The sequence below is a fragment of the Musca domestica genome, unplaced genomic scaffold (genome assembly GCF_030504385.1).
Source record: "Musca domestica strain aabys unplaced genomic scaffold, Musca_domestica.polishedcontigs.V.1.1 5, whole genome shotgun sequence".
Lineage (NCBI taxonomy): Eukaryota > Metazoa > Arthropoda > Insecta > Diptera > Muscidae > Musca > Musca domestica.
The window spans coordinates 7,249,051-7,268,999 of NW_026712346.1; positions in this window are offsets into that span (position 1 = coordinate 7,249,051).

The window sequence follows — 19,949 nt, forward strand, 5'->3', positions numbered from 1 at the left end:
ATATTCATCTCAGGTTTCTGGCAAAGAGAGATATATACATATATAGATATAGCAAGTTGTAAAAAATCGCTGACAGATAAAAGTTGGGAAAATTGTTCACAGGTATATGTTATCTGCACAACAGATATTGTATTGTTTGTTATATGTGTGAAATTTGAAGAGTGTTGATTATTTCGCTTTCTTTGATCGTTGTAGTTTTCAAAATCTTAAACCCTATATGGGGCAGGTAGCAAAAGAAATGGTCCGATCTCTACCATCTATATAATAGATCTTGTGTTAATGGAAATATTGGGATGTACCAAGTTTTGAATGGAATAGGATGTCAATTTCGCTTTTTATGAGCTTCATGTATATTAAAAATTTGGAGCCTTTGTGGGGAAGGTACCAGAAGGAGTAGACCGATATATCCCATGTGTGAAATATAAAGAGAGCCTGAAGCTTATTTCGGATTTCATAAACGTTTTGGTTGTTCAAAACTTTGACCTTTTGTTGGGGAGGTACCAGAAGGAATGGTCCGATCACTATCGTTTTTCTAACAGATGCTGTGTACGATGTACCAAGTTTGGACCAAATCGGATACTCCCTTCGAGAGTTATCCTGCACACCAGCCAGACAGACGGACGGACGAACGGAGATCGAATTTGGTCTAAACAGACCTAGGTTCTAAAACCGTTATTTCGACGAGTACTTGTTGACCGTATCAAATAATAAATATACTCTCTAGCCATATGGCTGAGGGTATAAAAAGTGCATAGGGGTACAATTAGGAAATAAATAGAAGAGATAGCAAACAATAATTTTAACATAACCAAGGGAGTTGTATTAACAGGAGAACAGGGGTCCCATAAAATAAACGGTAATAACTACCTTTTGAAAAAGCTGGAAAGAAACAGAAGGAACAGTGATTACCATGTATAGGTTCTTATTTTTAAACAAATTCCATAAAACTTTCAAAGGTCGTTTCCATCAAAGCCAGCCACAGGAATTATGTGAAACATATTCATTAAAATATATTTGGTGAAATGACGCAGGACAGAAACTATGTTTGTACTTTGTGGCGAAGTTGAAAAAAAGTGAATTCAATATCTACATAGTTGTCGTCTTTTGTAACCTCGGGTGAACTTACGTTACCAAAAGCGGTTTACCCACACTAAACCACAATTTGACGAATAACAAGTAAAAAAGCAGTAAGTTCGGCCGGGCCGAACTTTGAATACCCTCCACCATTTTGAACGAATTAGGAAATTTTCACAAAAATAAAACTCATTAAAAGTTCTGTTAAAATTTTAAAAATACCGAATATCGGAAGGTGTCGATATATGGGGGATATACAATATTGTGGACCTATATAGACAAATCTATTTCTGGGGGTAAAGTACTCACAAGGAACTCCTTGTGTGGAATTTCAGATAATTCTATTGAAAATGTGGCTTAAATCATCAAAATACCGAATATAGAGGGTACCGTTATATGGGGGCCATACGATATCATAGACCGATATAGCCCATCTTGGAACTTGACCTGCCCGCAGACAAAGACAGACCTCTGCAAAATTATAGCTTCCTATCTTAATTTATTTTGACTGTAGCGTGATTACAACAGACGGGCGGACGGACAGAGCTAAATCGTCTTAGAATTTTACGCTGATCAAGAATACATATACTTTTTGGATCCAAAATAATTATTTCAATGAGTTACAAACGGAAAGACGAACTTAATATACCATCCATACTATGTATGGTGGCGGGTATAAAAACGTCTTTCGTCTATACATATATTTTGTGACCAAATTTAATGAAAAACAAGTTAAAAAGCAGTAAGTTCGGCCGGGCCGAACTTTAAATACCCTCCGAATTTGGAAATTTTCAAAAATGAAATCCGTTAAAAATTCTGTTAAAATTTTAAAAATATCGAATAAAGCCGTTACATTGGGGTCTCTACGACGTGAACCTACATATGCTTTGTTTGCCATAAGCCATTACCATATTCAAATTTAAAACTTGAAATAAACGGTGAATAATGAACTTAAAGCATCAAAATATCCTATATAGAGAGGTACCGTTATAACGGAGCTATACGAAGACCTGGACCTGCATAGACAATTTTCTGTCACAGGCTGTAGCATCCATTACGAACTTCAAATACGACATCTCAAACAATTTCGGTGAGTATTGTACCTAAAATCGTCAAAATACCGAATATAGGGAGGTACTGATATATGGGGCATATACGAAGACCTGGACCTGCATACACAATTTTCTGTCACAGACTGTAGTTCCCATTACGAAATATAAATACGTAATTTAAAAATACTCCGGTGAATAATGTCGCAAAAATCATCAAAATACAGAATATCTGGAGCTACCGTTATTTGGGGGCTATATGAAGACGTGGACCTGCGCAGACAATTTTATGTCACAGGCTGTAGTGTCCATTACGAACTTCAAATAGCAAATTTGAAATAATTCCGGGACGTTCCGTTATATGGGGGCTGTTTAGGCGGGGAAATTGTGAGGAGGTGAAAGGAGGAAAATAGAAATAAAACACAATAGTAATTAGTTTTAAGTTCATATAAGTTTGGTGGTTTATTGAGTTCTTCTTTTCTTATACAATAAACAAAATTACCTTTTGTAATTTGGGGTGGCGCAGAGACCTTTGCAATCGCAGAGGATCGCCGAGGATCATTGTCGATTACTACTACTACATTTACAATTATTTCCAATGAGAGCAGAGTCTCGTATGTATCAAAGTGAGCTAACCAACTACAACCACCGCCCGGTGGCATCTGCGCTCTACGGTCTCCGCCGAGGGAAGTTTGCCGAAGAGATGCCCGTTGTGTCAATCAGCATCCGTGATTGACTGGACTCGGGAAGTTGAAGGCCAACTTAAACATTGCCGCCCACCTTGATACATTTCAATGTATTAACAAATGCAAGTTGGAATCAGTAATATGGCAACAGTTAAATTTTAGCTATAATAAAATATACAAAGGATCGTAAGTTCAGGTTTAAATGAGCGTTTTAGTATGTTTCAATACAATTCAATTTTAAGCGAGATTTTACAAGTGTTCTGGACTGAATTCCAAAGATAAGATGTAGGTGGTAGTTCCTGGATATATATTCTTAAATAACCTATCGAAAAGAAAACAGTTACGGTTAAAGTTGACGTTTTGAGCGGGTTAGACAACAATTGGGTGAGGTTGGTGAATGTTTAATACTGCCCGGTGAATGCACAAGCATGTTTAGTGGTGATCTTGTAGTACTTTGAGGCAAACGTCAATAATATGGTGAGGGTGAACCGTTCAGAAAAAAAGGGGAATCTTTGAAACTGGGTGTACTTTAGGCTTGTGAAAAGCGGGAAATAAGTTGAAGGAGATTGCGAATAAAAATTTTTGGAGAATATATTTTCAATACACTACATACAGTATTCAAGAGGCCAGTGTAGGATGAGAAAATTGTCTAGATAAACAAGACGAGAGAGACTTATTACTGGTCTAGGAAGAATAGCGTAGGAGAAGAATTACGTGGTGATATTGAATAATATGGTGGACAAGAGCGGGAGGTTCCCGTTAACGAGGAATAGTGATTTGGTGAATAAGAAGGGGGTATTATTGATCCAGATTATCTAGATGAAGATCCGATATGGGCTTGTATGCGATGGGGTGACATGAAAGGATCTTGGGGCGCCTTAGTTGACGAAAACGATTTGTGCTTTGCAACCTTTTGTGGGCGAAGCTGTTTAAAGATAGCTAACTCCCAAAAGCTTTCTCACGTGATTGAATAGTGGTCGTAAAGACCTTCAGGGGTGGACAATGAATTGGACCAGATACAATCCATCCGAAAACCGTATTTTGTGCCAACAATGAACCAAATATGTTCTGTTGTACTCCAGGCAACACAATTTGGGGATACAAATCCGCACCTAATAATATTTCCACAGGACGAGAATCGGAAATTGTTGGATCTGCTAGATGGATATTAGAAAAAGCACTTGAAGGGGTAATATTGACAGGGAAAGAAGGGAGATTACCTGAGATCTTCGGGAGAACAAATGCTTCGGTTTTCAATAAAATTGTGGAATCTAACCCAGAGCTAATGTTAATGATGCAATTTTTCCTGGAGGTAGAAGGAGAAATACGGGAGGGTAATTTTAATCTATTTTGGAGGTGCTCACTTATGAAAGTTGCTCGGACGCAGGGTCAACAAGGGCTCGAACAGGGTAGGATTTGCCTTGGTGAACTAAATTAACAATAGCTGTGCTGAGAAGAACTTTAGAATTGTGGGTAGTGTGATACACCTGGCGATTAACTGGTGGCAAATTTGCAGCAGTAGTGGTAGGAGCCTGCTTAACTATGTTAGTACTAGACTGCAGACTAGCGGCTGGGAAAGTAGCATTTGGAGCATTTGGGACGACACTGTTGGGGTATGCAATTCTACTATGTTTATGTAGAAGGGTGTGGTGCCTTTCATGACAAAAATTGCAATTATGTGTGCTGGAACAATTTCTAACCGAGTGACCTTTAGATAATCAATTGAAACACCACTCTTGTCTTTTTACAAAATCTATTTTTTCATCAATAGTTAACTTTTTAAAACTAGGACAGCAGTAAAGTGCGTGACTTTCACTGGGGCAGTAGAAACAAGGATGTATAGAACGTGGTTTTATTATACCAGACGATTTATTCACCAAAGGTGTCCTAACGTTGCGTGAATTTGATCTTGGTTCAGAAGAATCGATGCCTTTGAGATCACGCAGACAGGCAAGCGTCTGTATTCTTTCATTGAGGAAAGAATCGAGCTCGGACCATAACGATAAGGACGACTTATCTTTGAGACTCTGTTCTCAGAGTGTCACAGTAAGTTCTGGCAGACGTTGAATACAAATAAAAACCAGAATAGGATCCCAGTGATCCGTAACAATGTCATAGACTGACATGGCAGACAAACAGCCGTTTGTGCCCCGTTGCAAGGTTTTTAAACCGGAACTCGTTTCGCTTGTTAACGAGGGGAGATCAAACAACTTTTTCAAATAACTATTCACAAGAATGCGTTTGTTATCATAAGTATCGTGCAGAGACTTCCAAGCTAGAGGAAAGCCTTTGTGGGTAAGTGGAAATTTAGAAACGATTTCCTTGCCTCACCTTTAGTATTCTGCACTAAGTGACATAACCTCTCAATGTCACTTAACCGATTATTATTTATGTACATGACCGAAAAAGATCACGAAATATGGGCCACGACAGGAAGTCTCCGTGGAAATCATCTATTTCACACGGCGGTAGATTTAGGCTGTGCATAGTATTGCAATTATTCGGCGGGAGACTCCAATTAGAATTTGACATTTCAGCAGAGAACTGAACATCGGGGTTCACAAAGTTAGACATATTTAAACTAGCATTACTAACATGGTTTGACTCACAATTTTGAATTGGAGTGCTTTGCGGACTGACGTTTATAACGGTAGTTGTGGACGAAGGAGATTTCACCGATTTCAAATTTTGCAACTTCTGATTAATTTCTGTCATCAAAAAGTCAAGACATTGGTCATAAGTGTTCTTGACCTTGCCCCATAAGTCTTGAAGATCCGAACGCCGAACTTCAAGGTTAAAAACTGTATGCCTTTCAGAATCAAGTAGGTGAAATGATGCAATAAGCTTGACTACATTATCAGACGCACGGATAAATTGAGAAAAAGGTGTGACCGACATGTTGCAAAAAGGGGGCAAATATCAATATCTAAATAAAGGCGCAAAGTTTTATATGAAACAAGTTTAAAAAATAAAAATAAAACTTTTATATTTCGGTTATTGTCGGTGTAGCGTGCACAATTTTTGCAATGAATATATTAATTGGAGAGCTTAACAATTTATATACACAGGTGTATCTCCAAAAAACCCAACAGAACTGTTTTTATAAAAAATTTCAAAATTGAGCAATTTTATAAGGGGAATTATCTGTTTAATGTTCTACCAAAATGCCAAAAGTAGGGTTATTTCAAAAGAAAATTCCAAAACCTTGCTAAAAATCAATTATATTTTCAAAATTAAAAAAAAAATTAAGATTTTATTTTTTTCAAAATTCACAATTTTGTCAGGCAGACCCACTGTGCAATGGTGAATTAAGAATACCGCACAAAAGAGAATAAAACACTAGCAGTGTTTGTGGATCGAACGGTGACGGGGGTTGGTAAAGTACCACACTACAAACAGATCACTGACAATGGTGTTTACGAATATCGCACAAAAGGGAATAAAACACAAGCAGTGTTTGTGGATCGAACGGCGACGGGGAGGGGTTGGCTAACACACTACAGATAGATCACTGACAATGGTTGTGAAGGATATCGCAACAAACAGAATAAAACACAAGCAGTGTTTGTTGATGGGACGGTGACGGGGAGGGGATTGACTATCACAATACGAATAGATCACTGACAATTAACCAACAGTGATTGGTGAGAGAGCTAAACAATTGTTGGTGTGATTATGTATTAGTAAACCGACGCTAATAAAGGCGGTTGGAATATTGGGGAATACAACAACTAAGCAAACTTGAGAGTTGGGGAGATGAAGTTGTTGTTCCGTTTATTTGTAAGAAACACCGATTGGAATATTGGTGCAGTCTTGTTGAGAGCAAAACAAAGATGAAATCAGAGAATGTTGTCTCAACAGAGAAAATAGAGTGTGGTGAATATAGCAAAAGAAAAACACAAATTAAAACACTCTTTGTAAAAGCTCGCAATAACAAAACACTGAACTTACGTACCTTATTGTTGATGTTGACGATTTTATGAGGAGAGGTATTGATGCGGTGGTGAGAGATATGAGGGGGATGTGTTGTAGTGTATTACAACCAGCCAAAATTCTTAAGCGACACAAATCCGACTCGATACGACCAAATGTTTAGGCGGGGAAATTGTGAGGAGGTGAAAGGAGGAAAAAAGAAATAAAACACAATAGTAATTAGTTTTAAGTTCATATAAGTTTGGTGGTTTATTGAGTTCTTCTTTTTTTATACAACAAACAAAATTGCCTTGTGTAATTTGGGGTGGCGCAGATACCTTTGTGTTTATGTGTCAACTACTAAACGACAAGTGAACGCAGAGGTTCTTGCAATCGCAGAGGATCGCAGTGATCGCCGAGGATCTACTACTACATTTACAATTATTTCCATTGAGAGCAGAGTCTCGTATGTATCAAAGTGAGCTAACCAACCACAACCACCGCCCGGTGGCATCTGCGCTCTACGGTCTCCGCCGAGGGAAGTTTGCCGAGGAGATGCCCGCTGTGTCAATCAGCATCCGTGATTGACTGGACTCGGGAAGTTGAAGACCAACTTAAACAGGGGCTATATGAAGACGTGGATCTGCACAGACAATTTTCTGTCTTAGGCTGTAGTATTCATTTTGAACTTCAAATACCAAATTTGAAACACTTCCGGTTGTTGTTGTTGTAGCAGTAGTACATGCACGTGTTTGCGTTCTGCTAATCTGGTTCCAGCTCCAGGTTTAGAAATTCGGCTACTTTAATGGGCTGTTGCCAGAGACTTCTGCAGTGAGTTGGGTAGGTTTGGCTGTGTATTTTATAATTGCTAATAGCTGACGTACCGGAACGACTTTCGCCTCCTCATGTAGATGGTCCACTGGTGTCATGAGAAGGCACCCTGCCGCATAGCTGACCACAGATCGACCTATCGCGTTATAAGAGATCAACAAAGAGGTTCAAGGTTCGAGATAGGGGTTCAGCCTTTTACATGTGTCATCGACCACCGGGACCGACGCTATGATCATACAATCATCCGCATACGTTACGATCTCTATCCAGGTTTCGGGCACTATGTGGGTGGCTAGCGACAAATTGAGAACTTTCGTTAAGTCCTCCCGGCGTATCCAGCTGCTTCAACTTTACCATTGAGATTCCGTCCGGGCCCAGCGCTTTGGATGACTTAGCGTTACGGGTGACATTTGCAACATCACCCATCGTAAACTGTGATGGTTCCTCCTCGGCGGGAAGAGATCTGATACGACGTAGTACTCTTCGCTTCGCCCTCGGGGTGCTCGACAAATTGTCGGTTAAAATACTTTGCGCACCTCTTCGGATCAGTCACCGTTACGTCGTTAAAAGTGACTGAGGTCCTATCATCCTTTTTTCCAGGTCCTGTCATCCAAGTTCCAGAGCGACTTAACCGTTACCCACAGCTTACTCATATCGGTTCCAATGTTGCAACACTTCAGAAGATCTAGCCCCTTTTTCCTCTTATGCTCCTGTACCAACCGGTTGACTTCCACTGTCAAATCACTGATTCTAGGATCAGTAGGGTAGGTACGACGGAGATCATCACGCTCGTTTACTAATCCCGCTGCCTCTGCTGGGAAGTTTGGTCTTATCTCGGGTATTCGACCAGCAGGTCTCATCTCGGGTATTCGACCAGCAGGCCAGTGAGCTTTCCCATGGTTAAGGAAAGTGCAGCGTTCACTCGGGCGACCTGCTTTTGGAGACGATTATCGGGAGATGGTCTGAGCGAAGAGAAATGACGGGCTGCCAAGTCCAGTCATCCTCGTTAACCGTGCAGAATGTGGAGCAGTCAATCTGCTCTGCCAGCGCTGATCCCCTCTGGTCATTACCTAGGGCGGAATTCCACAAATCATCATCATGGCTACCAACCATGGGATAAAATCTGGCAAATAACGCGGTTCAAAGCTATTAATCGGCGGGATATACACATAAAGTACCTCTACCTCGGCAGATCCACACTTGACTGCTACCCCCATACATTCCATGTATGGGTCACTAGAGATTAGCAAAAGCGAGATAGGTATGTACTGAACAGAATGGTGTAATCCCCACCTCCACTTCTGGGGCTGGATTCTTGTTCTATGAAAATGTGATATGAAAAATATTTCCTTTATAAAATTTTTCATTTGACATTTTTTCCCTTTATAAATGTTTTCATTTCACATTTTCATAGATCCAGAATTGAGGCCCTGGTACGATCCTTCCTTAGTACGTTGTAACCATAACAACGTTGTAGGCTGCAATTTTCATTCAGCTTGGTTTCCTTTGCCGCTGCGAACTTAATATTCCTCCGACTCATAAATTCCACTATCTCATCTATTTTGACTCGTTGCAATTGAATTGCAAGAATTAGTATTTCATTCCAAATTAGTTATATATATATATTCAATTTTCATTCAACCCTCTCTTACCACAAGTTTGTACTTCTTGAACTCCTTTAGTACATTCTAAAATTGTCATCCTTGTCTAAAACTAATTTGTAATAAAAAGGAATGAAATACTAAAAATTATCGTGTAGAATTTATTTCAAGAAAACAATTTAAAAAGTTATAAAATATATTATTATGAATAAAATCGGAATTTTTCATAAATTGTTTTTAAGAGAAACTTGTGTCAATGATATTGCCCGCACTGTATATTATCATTTAATATGTATATTTCGGTATTAACATATTTTTATACACACATGTAGCTATGGAGGAATATGTATGTAAGAAATGAAAATAAATTATAAAGTTTAGGGAGTAAAGTACTCACAAAGAACTCCTGGTGTGGAATTTTAGACAATTCAATTGAAAAATGTGGCTAAAAACATTAAAATACCGAATGTCGGGGGTACCGTTGTATGGGGGCTATTCGATATCGTGGACCTATATAGATAATTCTATTTCAGGGGATAAAGTGCTCACAAGGAACTCCCTGTGTTGATTTTCAGACCTTTCCATTAGAAAATGTGAGTAAAATCATCAAAATACCGAATATCGGGGGTTACCGTTATATGGGGGCTATACAATATCGTCGACCTTTATAGATAATTCTCCTCCGAGGTACAAAGTACCCACATGGAACTCCTTGTGTGGATTTTCAGACAATTCCGTTGAAAAATGTGGCTAAAATCATCAAAATACCGAATATTGAGGGTACCGTTGTATGGGGGCTATACGATATCGTGGACCGATATAGCCCATCTTCGAGCTTGACCTGCCTGCAGACAAAAGAGATATCTGTGCAAAATTTTAGCTTCCTATCTCAATTCGTTTAGACTATAGCGTGATTACAACAGACGGACGGACGGACAGGGCTAAATCGTCGTAGAATTTTACGCTGATCAAGAATATAGTATACATTTTGTTGGTTCTAAAATGATTATTTCGATGAGTTACAAACGGAATGACAAACTTAATATACCCTCCATACTATGTATGGTGAAGGGTATAACAAGTTAAAAAGCAGTAAGTACTGAACAGAATGGTGTAACAGGAACGCTACTCTCTCACCTCCACTTCTGGTGCGATCCTTCCTTAGTACGTTGTAACAATAACAACGTTGTAGGCTGCAATTTTCATTCAGCTTGGTTTCCTTCACCGCTGCGAACTTAATATTCCTCCGACTCATAAATTCCACTATCTCATCCATTTTGCCTCGGAGTCCGTTGCAATTGAATTGTAAGAATTAGTATTTCATTCCAAATTAGTTTTATATATATATATATATATATATATATATATATATATATAATTTTCATTCAACCCTCTCTTACCACAAGTTTGTACTTCTTGAACTCCTTTAGTACATTCTAAAATTGTCATCCTTGTCTAAAACTAATTTGTAATAAAATGGAATGAAATACTAATAATTATCATGTAGAATTTATTTCAAGAAAACAATTTAAAAAGTTATAAAATACTAGCTGGCCCGGTCCGCGTTGCCGGCCCGTACTTTTTGTCTATTATGCATATTTGTCAAAGCATAATTATTCAAAAATATGAATGTTATAAATGTTCACGTACTGGTCGATTTGTTTTTAATTTTTAGTCAAATGAGCAGTAATTTGGAATTTACTGTACGTTGTGCACCTCATATTGAGGGCTAATTGATTTAAGAATAGCCAAAGTTAATTACTTTTTTAAACCCATTAGCTCCTCAGATTGTGCATTAGAGTCCTCATAAGTCCCCCTAACCATGTCGGTCTGTTTGTCCGGCAAAAGGTGGACTTGAGGGGGTACTATTACATGGAGAAAATTCTAAAATTTGTAGATATGTTGAAATTTTTGTGTAAGATTTTCACCCCCAAATACACATTTTTAGCCGAATCCTTTGAAATATGGTAAAATGCGAAACATCGACCTACATTGAAAACTTTCTTCACCCCTTATAATCCAAGATGACAAATAGAGGCCAAATCGAAAATATAGCAGAACAACATAGCATGTCAAACTGAAAAAATCACGTGATTTAAATAAGTAAAAATAGTTTTATCCACCTCATAATTGAGGTCATACTGATTTTAGATTAGTCAAATATAATTACTATTTTACACCCATTACCGTAATATGGGAACTAATTTTATTTGTCATTTAAATTGTAAATTGGAGACCCCATATAGTCCATATTTTTCATCATAGTATAATTCAATGACGATTCCACAAATATTCGGTCCCGTGCTACTTTCTTATATTTGTAATTTGTTCATGTTTTCACAATTTATTTCATATAGATGTATATCCCAAATCTACGTTCCCAACCAATATTCTCTTGGGGGTTACAAATTCAATAGAATACAAATGTTTCTTTTCTGAAAGTGGTGTGAAAGTGGATTTGGGGATACTCCAATGTAGGGACTTTACATGAATAAATTTCTATGTGGCAATTATCTGAACGATGGTTCCTTACACCAGGGTAGCATAAATACAATTTTTTAGTGGTCAAGACCAATATGGGCCCTACTCCGAAAATTTTATGCGAAGAGGTTCTCTACCCCCTTCGAAACAAAAATGCCAAATAAGGGCCAAAAATAGAAGAAAGTGGCGAAGACTCCAAAAATGGCTTAAATCATACGATTGTTATTTATGATCGATATCATGACCTGCAAAAGCGATTTAAGGTATCTTAAATGTTCAGGAAGAATTTTTGGAAGGATAGAAATCCTTTTTTTCTTAAAAGTCCCATTCGCTCTACTATTTTGCACCCTTTATATTTGGTATTTTACTGATTGTACTCCCAAAAATTTTTGCATTTTGAGCTCTCATTGGACGGATTATTATCACATGAAAGAAGTAGGGTCACGCTTTGAAATAAGCCCCATTAGTCTTTTTCGGTCATTTTTGTTTGATTAAATGTCTGCGCATCTTCCAGCTGAAGCACGATGTAGGCCCATGGTACAATGATGTCAAGGTAGGGCTATGATACCATATGATTTCAATTTTTTTATTTTCTTGGCTTAATATGTCATCTTTATTTGTTTATGTATGTGTTTTCTTTACAATAACAAAAAAAATATTCAGAAAACATTCAAATTCGGGTGTTTTCAAAATGTTTATTTCCACGTATGCATCGACAAAATCTAGAGTTTTTGTAGCGAAATAACCCTTTAGAGTTAGTTAGTTATCGCGGTTTTCAATTATTTATTCAAAATAAATGCAACAAGTTGTTTGATTTTTTATTGTTTTGATACTAATTCTGACATTACAAGCCAAACAGGTAAACCTCTATACTTGCAATTTTTTCAAAGTTGACCTACCTTCTCTTCATTGTACCATGTGTAGGCCCTGGAGTTGAAAGGTAGATGTCAGTTACCATCGTATTTCACACTTATTTCATTTTTTTAGTGAAAAATTTTATATAGTGAAAAATTATTCTTTATTTTGTTCACAAATAATCCACTGAATTCAATACGATATTACAAATTGAAAAAAATTGACAAAAGAAGAATAACAAATTGAAAATATCTTCAACTTGTTCGCTAATTTTTTACAGCAACTGTTTAAAGATCCTTATAAAGTTTGTCAATAGAATGTACTTTTATTTTAAAATTCAATTTCATTGGAATTTTATTTCGATATTTTCCCGTTTTGAGAATTGTTGCAATAAGATCTCTTTTTCGTGATTTTTTAGCGATTTTGAAAAAGTAATTATCTTTTAACTTTGGTGTGACTGCGTTAAATTATTTCGATATTATCTATTCCATTTCGCCAATACATAATTCCATCAATTTCAGTTCTCAAGAAATCAAGTCAATTAAATAAATTGGTATTAATATTCGAATTCAAAACTAAAATATAAAAAAAATCTACAAATGTACTTTAGAAAAAAAAAAAGTCAAAATGGAAAAATCATGCAAAATAAAACATTACTATTGTACATTTCAAAAGTCAAAATGTAAATGTTAACATATCACATTTTTACGCGATTTTTTGGATATTATCCTTTTCGGATAAGAGACAATTCCGAATTTGTATGAATCATTAAAATCAGTTCAGCGGTTCTTAAGGTATAACCGTAGTAACTAACACAACTTTCATTTATATACTATATATATAGATGTATAGATAGATTAAAAAGTATGCGTGGTCAGTTCCTCAGCCCCCAAACAAATACTTAGGGTTGGAGGGAAGGTCAACAGTATCTCGTGTAATAATTTTTAAACCAATATCTTGTTTATTTGGGAAATATAAGGATTTTAGATAAATCGAAATAGTGGGCGTAAAAGGAGGCGTGGTCAATATTTTTTTCTTTAAAAACCTAACTCGGGGTATGACAAACGTTTGTACAAAAAATTATGCAAATCGGTCCAGCCGTTTTTTATATATATAGATAAGATATTATTATGAAAAAAATCGGAATTTTTCATAAATTGTTTTTAAGAGAAACTTGTGTCAATAATATTGCCCGCACTGTATATTATCATTTAATATGTATATTTCGGTATTAACATATTTTTATACACACATGTAGATATGGAGGAATATGTATGAAAATTTTACTGTAAGAAATGAAAATAAATTATAAATTTTAGTGAGTAAAGTACTCACAAAGAACTCCTGGTGTGGAATTTCAGACAATTCAATTGAAAAATGTGGCTAAAATCATCAAAATACCGAATATCGGGGGTACCGTTGTATGGGGGCTATTCGATATCGTGGACCTATATAGATAATTCTTTTTCAGGGGATAAAGTACTCACAAGGAACTCCTTGTGTGGATTTTCAGACAATTCCGTTGAAAAATGTGAGTAAAATCATCAAAATACCGAATATTGGGGGGTACCTTTGTATGGGGGCTATACGATATCGTGGACCGATATAGCCCATCTTCGAGCTTGACCTGCCTGCAGACAAAAGAGATATCTGTGCAAAATTTTAGCTTCCTATCTCAATTCGTTTAGACTATAGCGTGATTACAAAAGACGGACGGACGGACAGGGCTAAATCGTCTTAGAATTTTACGCTGATCAAGAATATATATACTTTGTTGGGTCTAAAATGATTATTTCGATGAGTTACAAACGGAATGACGAACTTAATATACCCTCCATACTATGTATGGTGGAGGGTATAACAAGTTAAAAAGCAGCAGTTGAATACCCTCCACCATTTGGAACGAATTTGGAAATTTTCAAAAATGAAATCCGTTAAAAATTCTGTTAAAATTTTAAAAATATCGAATAAAGCCGTTACATTGGGGTCTCTACGACGTGAACCTACATATGCTTTGTTTGCCATAAGCCATTACCATATTCAAATTTAAAACTTGAAATAAACGGTGAATAATGAACTTAAAGCATCAAAATATCCTATATAGAGAGGTACCGTTATAACGGAGCTATACGAAGACCTGGACCTGCATAGACAATTTTCTGTCACAGGCTGTAGCATCCATTACGAACTTCAAATACGACATCTCAAACAATTTCGGTGAGTATTGTACCTAAAATCGTCAAAATACCGAATATAGGGAGGTACTGAACGAAGACCTGGACCTGCATACACAATTTTCTGTCACAGACTGTAGTTCCCATTACGAACTATAAATACGTAATTTGAAACTACTCCGGTGAATAATGTCGAAAAAATCATCAAAATACAGAATATCCGGAGGTACCGTTATTTGGGGCTATATGAAAACGTGGACCTGCGCAGACAATTTTCTGTCACAGGCTGTAGTATCCATTACGAACTTCAAATACCAAATTTGAAATAATTCCGGGAGGTACCGTTATATGGGGGCTATATGAAGACTTGGACCTGCACAGACAATTTTCTGTGCTAGGCTGTAGTATTCATTTTGAACTTCGGATACCAAATTTGAAACACTTCCGGTTGTTATTGTTGTTGTAGTAGTAGTACATGCATGTGTTTGCGTTTTGCTAATCTGGCTCCAGCTCCAGGTTTAGAAATTCGGCTACTTTAATGGGCTGTAGCCAGAGATCTTCTGGAGTGAGTTGGGTAGGTTTGGCTGTGTATTTTATAATTGCTAATAACCTACGTACGGGAAGGACTTTCGCCTCCTCATGTAGATGGTCCACTGGTGTCATGAGAAGGCACCCTGCCGCATAGCTGACCACAGATCGACCTATCGCGTTATAAGAGATCAACAAAGAGGTTCAAGGTTCGAGATAGTGGTTCAGCCTTTCACATATGTCATCGACCACCGGGCCTGACGCTATGATCGTACAATCATCCGCATACGTTACGATCTCTATCCAGGTTTCGGGCACTATGTGGGTGGCTAGCGACAAATTGAGAACTTTCGTTAAGTACTCGACTCCCGGCGTATCCAGCTGCTTCAACATTACCATTGAGATTCCGTCCGGGCCCAACGCTTTGGATGACTTAGCGTTACGGATGACATTTGCAACATAACCCATCGTAAACTGTGGTGGTTCCTCCTCGGCGGGAAGAGATCCTTTAGCAATCTTGGACTGTTTGACGACCATTTTCTTAAGTTGAAGCCGTGCTTTTTCAAAATTATTATCAATTCCTTTTGTGTCTCCATCGCTATGTTTAAGCTATCAGAACCACCGAGACCATCGTCCATATAAAAGTTCTCTTTTAGCATTTCTGAACCAAGGGGATAGCGATCCAAGTTGTCGTCTGCGATTTTCTGTAGACACTTTGTGGCAAGGTACGGTGCTGCACGAGTTCCATATGTAACAGTATTGAGCTTGTAATAGCTAACTGGGTGCGATGGATCTTCCCTCCAAATGATCAGTTGATATTTCTGATCATCGGGGTGAATTAAGATTTGTCTATACATTTTTTCAATGTCAGTTGTGAAGACAAACTTTGGTAATCGGAACCGTAGCAGGATAGAGAACAGTTCACTTTGCACAGTTAGTCCTGTGTACATTATGTCATTTAACGAATGACCCGATGACGTTTTCGCGGATGCATCAAATACCACCCTTAATTTTGCCGTGGTACTATCTGGTTTAAGCACACAGTGATGCGGAATGAAATATTTAGGGTTCGACACTATATTCACGTCAATTTTCTGCATGTGTCCTAGCATTTCATATTCCTGCATGAACTTGATGTATTGCATGCGGATATCATCCTTCTGAAGAAGCCGACGTTCAAGACTCATGAACCGGTTATACGCCATCGCATGAGATTTTCCCAATGTTGTTGGAGATTCTTGGAAAGGAAGACTAACAATGAATCGACCGTTCTGATCCGTCTGGACATGCTGATTATAATGAGACTCGCACCGGGTTTCCAGCGGAGACATTACCCTTTCTGTTGATGCTCCTTCTTCGAGTTTCCATAACTTCTCAATTGCTTGTGTCAGTGAAGTTTCACTATCGAAAATTGCACATGTTAGCGCTGCTGATGTGACGTTCGTTGATGATTGTTCTATTAAGCCGCCTACAATCCAGCCAAGCGCAGTATTCTGCAGAATAGGTTGATTATTATTCAGTTTTATTGTACCCGGTTGCATTAGGCTGAAGTAAAACTCCTCCCCGAGTAGGATGTCAATTTTTCCTTGAATATTAAAATTTGCATCCGCCAATTTAATGTTCGTTGGAATCTGCCAGTTAGATATGTCCAAATCGTGATTCGGTTGTGCAGGTATAATCGTTGGTAAAACAAATGCTTTCAAATAAGATTAAAATCCAGAATTGTTAGACAACATTTGCATGTTCACACGGTGATAAGCCTTCTTCTGAATTTTTCCAACTCCGTCAATAGACAAAGAGGTCTCTGTTGTTGCAATTGATAACCTTTTAATCAGCCGTTCTGTAACAATATTTTCTTGTGAACCGGAATCAAGCACAACTCTGAACTCGCCTGACATACCATTTGCAGCTTTTATGGTGACTCTCGCAGTGGCAAGAATAACGTTCTTCTGATCTTCTGCTGATGCCGAAGAAATTACAGCAGTATTGACTGGTGTATGATTGCTACTTGTGGTTGACATTTGATTTAAGCCTGTTGATGATGATTGAGATCTCCTTGATAAATGTAACAACGTATTGTGTTTATTATTACATTTCTTGCAAATACCAGATGTGCAGTGTTTCGCTATATGATCAGCCTTAAAACAGTTCACGCACATTTTATGTTGTTGTACCCATTGGAGTCTTTAAGATTCCGACATCGCCAAGAATTGCTTACACTGATAAAGACGATGTTGACCATTTTTGCATAGTTTGCAATTACTGTGATTCGCCATTGATGTTATGGACGAAACAGCTTTGCTTGAACCTTTGTGAGCAGTTGCCACTTTCCCAATCGATTCCATTGACTCAAACTGCAATTCCAAAAATGCAAAGAGTTCTTTCATGGAAGGGACCTCCTTCGGTCTTTTTAACGATTGCATAAATCGTATGTACAACGCATGATCCAACTTATTCGTAATCAATTGGATCAATAGCGCGTCCCACGACGAAGTGTCAATATCCAGGTTGTTCAGGGCCAGCATACATTCCCTCGTCGTATCATGCAAAGCTTTGATAGAAGCGGTTGATGAGGTTCCTGTTGGCTGGTTCAGAATACGTTCTACCAATGTTGAAACAAGAACCCGTTTGTTATTGTACCGTTCTTGGAGCATCATCCATGCAGTTGCGTAGTTGTCCTCTGTCAAGGCTAAGTGGCTTATGAGTTTTCCAGCTTCGCCCGACAAATTTGTTTTTAAGTACCACATCTTTTGGATATTAGGAAGATGCTGCTTGTCCACCATCTCAAGAAAGAGTTCATAGAACTGACGCCACTTCAGACAATCCCCATTGAATTGAGGGAATGTTACCTTTGGTAGTGGAAGTGAGCTGTGTGCTACCAAGTCAGTTCCCAATTGAGGTGTGCTTGTTATATTGCCACCGCATTTCTCTTTCAGTATTGCCAGCCTTATCAAGTTGCTTTGAACCGCATCTTCTAGGCTATCGTAGTTGTCTTGATTCAGCCCGATTCTCGAAGGATCCTCGACCTGTTGCCAAATTTCATCGTACAGGCCTGTAATTTGACTCCACAGCCCTTTAATCGACTCTTCTTTTATCACATAGACTTGTTTTGACTGTCCCGTTTCTATATTTTCCATACTCTGCAGAAGGCGACCGAGGGCTGTCATTCTCGCCTTTACCCTTCGGGCCAGTCCCTCAACTTGAGCCAACGCAGGTTCCTTAACCTGGGCTGATGCTTGGGGTTCTGAATCATTTTCTGGCGATCTTGTCTTTGCGGGTTTATCTGGATTGACCTTGGCAGACTTCAGCTTCTCCAACTCCGCCTTTATATAGTCCACTGTTGCATTGAACTTTTCGCCTATGGCCTGGTGCAGATTCTCCGATATACGCATCATCCTCTGCCAATGATGGATCTTTGCGGATCTGGTTTTCTGCCGATTCAAACGTCTGCCAAAGCTGCTCTAGCTCCTTACGCTTGCCAATGTAGAATTCCTCAGTTCTTCTTTCAAGCGGTGCCTTCCTAATTGTCGCTATGAATTTTTCGAAATTACTGCCCCTTACTTCTTGTTGGACTATAAGGACTTGAAGCGATGCCATTGTTGATATTTAAATTTTTTCCAAAGAAATTTGTGTACAAGATGCGTGTGTATCACGTCTGACAAAACCGGATATATGTTGCCGAGTCCTTTACCACTTGTGGGGCAGAAGGCTGTGTTTAACGACACGTATCACGATCAACCTCTTTTACCACTTGTGGGGTAAAAGAATGTGTGTAAACGAACGCGTATTACGATTCAAATCCTTTACCACTTGTGGGGTAAAAGGAGGTGTGTTAACGAACGCGTATTACGATCAAAATCCTTTACCACTTGTGGGGCAAAAGGATGTGTGTAAACGATCACGTCGGGATCACCAAAAAACGTTAATATAAATCGGACCTAGTGGGCTTCAGTTCAAACACATAAATTTGAACTGACACTTACAGTCCTCAAAATTCTCCTTACAAGCACATAAACTTGAAGGAAAGACGATGATTATTAAATAAATCCAAATTGGTTATGGTCGCTTTACAAAAGACAACTGATTAACTCTTTATTATTTTCATTCTTTTATACAAATAATTTCTTAACATAATTGATTACTTGCATAAAGTAAAACTAGGTCAAATATTATTAATACAAAGTGAATAAATGAAATTTTTAAATATTGAACCTTAATAAACGTGAATAAATGGCTTACATGAAAATGCTGAATTAACAAACTAGAATAAAGCTGTAAATACGTCACAACTAAACTACAACTTAAATAAAAATAGGTATGTAGAAACGTATGTGTTAACACATAGTGTCACCCAGTTTGATAAATGACTGGACTTGGCAGCGCGTCATTTCTCTTCGCTCAGACCATCTCCCGATAATCGTCTCCAAAAGCAGGTCGCCCGAGTGAACGCTGCACTTTCCTTAACCATGGGAAAGCTCACTGGCCAGAGTTCAGAGATTTAACCAACCGCCGCTTCAGAGAACTGACCAACCCTTCTGATGTTCGGATAACAGAAAGGATTTTCCGAAATATCATCAAAGCTACAGTCGCTCGCTATATACCTGCTGGTCGAATACCCGAGATAAGACCAAACTTCCCAGCAGAGGCAGCGGGATCAGTAAACGAGCGTGATGATCTCCGTCGTACCAACCCTACTAATCCTAGAATCAGTGATTTGACAGTGGAAGTCAACCGGTTGGTACAGGAGCATAAGAGGAA